Below are 2,125 nucleotides of genomic sequence, written 5' to 3'. Positions count from 1 at the left end.
AAACACATTGAAATGTGCAAACATAGATGATGCATAAAACACTTTGAAATGTGCAAACATGCATAATGCAGAAAACACATTGAAATTTGCAAACATGCATGATGCAGAAAACACATTGAAAATGTGCAAACATGGACAAAATGTATGCTTATTGTAGTAAAAATAACCCCCCTCACTGCCTCCCCCCCTGCTAAAACTTTTTAAAAAAATCACCTACCTTAATAATAAAGCGCAGGTCCCTCTCTTCAAACAATGGGCGCGGCATGATGTACAGATATAAAACTTCCTGGTTTACTCCCGCCTACTGTAAAACGTGACCACGCCATGCATTTGCATGTACACCTGCTGTATACGCATCATTACCCGCTTGTAGCCAGTGTTCCGGTGTTGCGCATAGATACGCGCATATATTTTATATTAATATACTTTTTGTATATATTTTTTGTTTCACTTTGAGCCAAACATATGTTTTTGCTTTTCAAGTCAGGGTGTTTATTCAGTTTGACTTGCATGTTAGACCTTGCCCAAATATATATTCACTTACCTCAGCTTGGTAGTGGAAGCACATAAGGGGGTTTCCTCCTTTAACCAGAAGCAATATCCAATGTATATCTTCCAATGCCAAATCCACTTTGTATGGCATTTTAGATGTTGGCCCACTATATCTAATTGACTTACTCCCCTCAGCTTGGTAGTGGAAGCACATAAAGGTGTATTCCTTCTTTTGACCAGAAGCAATATCCTCCATGAATGTTGCTTGTAGCCAAGCCCATGATATCCCAAATCATAGGAAGAAATAGACAATCTTTGCAATGTGAAGCAATATGGTCCAAAAAGCCCTCTTTGCCTATTTCTTCTTCTAATTTCTCTTTTGTATGTATATTTACACACATCTAAATGCAAACATACATGTTTGGCTTTATGTGCAATCATGTCTATACATACATGAGTGCATATGAAGCAAAACATGCAAATTTACAGAAATCCAAACTCACCTTAATGAGGACTGTGCAAAAGTGCAGTGCATTTTTCAACTGATAGAACAGTTCAGGCACACGTAGAAGGTCCGCCGCGGCGCACAACTATGAGCTACACGCGCCTGAACTGAAAGCGCACAATTATGCAAATCAAACAACTGAGTTTTAATAAGACAATTGTGCTGTTTTTAGCTTTACAAATAATTCGGAGGAACAGCTTAAAAATAATCACAATTGTCTTTTTAAACTGTGTGTCCTGGGAGATTGGAAAGGAGATCACATAAACCACCCAAAAAACAAACAACAACATTTTAGAAATAACTTTATTCAAAAGAAACATTTGCTAAAAGGTCACAATAAAATACAAAAACACATCAAAAACAAAAAAAAATACACATCACTAAACTTTACACTAAATGACAAAAAAATTAAAAAGAACAAACAAAACACATGTTCCACACTTCCATGTAAAGCCAAAATAGTTCAAAAATGGCCCAACAAATATTGCATTCAAAAAATACTTATCAAACCAAAATGCAATTTTGCCCTATCAAGGGTGGAAAACTGGACTAGAAAATCTTTATGCAGGGCAAACATTGAAAAGTGGTAATAAAGGCAGAATTTTGCAAACAATATGGCGACAAACACAATAACATAGGATTAACATTGACTTCAAAATTGCAAAATAGACATTAAAACATTCCAAGTAAAAAAAATTTAAAAAAGAAGCTATTGTGCTAAATGGTAAGCAAAGTATGAAATGCAGCAACATGGATTAATTAGGATAACACACAAAACAACAGCACCTCCAACAAGAAAAAGACAAGAGGAAAATGCAAGTTAAACCCCGCCCTTATATATGCTTAAATTTAAGCGCCCAGGTGATAGAAATTCCATTGCAATTAGCACTTGCGCTGTTTGTTTTTTTTGCATTTGGACATTTCATTATCATTGATCAATATGGTCCTTAGATATGTAAAAACACACCCTTAACCTGTTTCCCTGATTATAAGGCACTGTCTTATATTTTTTGAAATGCCAAAATATGCCCTAGGTCTTATTTTCAGGGGGATGTCTTATTTTTGCATGAAGAAGACTACAGTACACATTTATTGTTGAAAATCACTCATGATCACTCATGTGCCATT

At 35.4% G+C, this 2,125-nt stretch overlaps 1 protein-coding gene across 1 annotated transcript in view; it reads left to right on the top strand.

Annotated features, from left to right (window-relative positions):
* The window catches only part of SOS1 (SOS Ras/Rac guanine nucleotide exchange factor 1), a 221,379-nt gene that overhangs the window by 27,254 nt on the left and 192,000 nt on the right, over positions 1 to 2,125 (top strand). The window lies entirely within an intron of this gene.

Source organism: Pyxicephalus adspersus, chromosome 4 (genome assembly GCF_032062135.1).
Source record: "Pyxicephalus adspersus chromosome 4, UCB_Pads_2.0, whole genome shotgun sequence".
Classification (NCBI taxonomy): domain Eukaryota; kingdom Metazoa; phylum Chordata; class Amphibia; order Anura; family Pyxicephalidae; genus Pyxicephalus; species Pyxicephalus adspersus.
The sequence above is the reverse complement of the archived record's forward strand: the minus strand, read 5'-3'. Positions and strand labels throughout refer to the sequence as shown.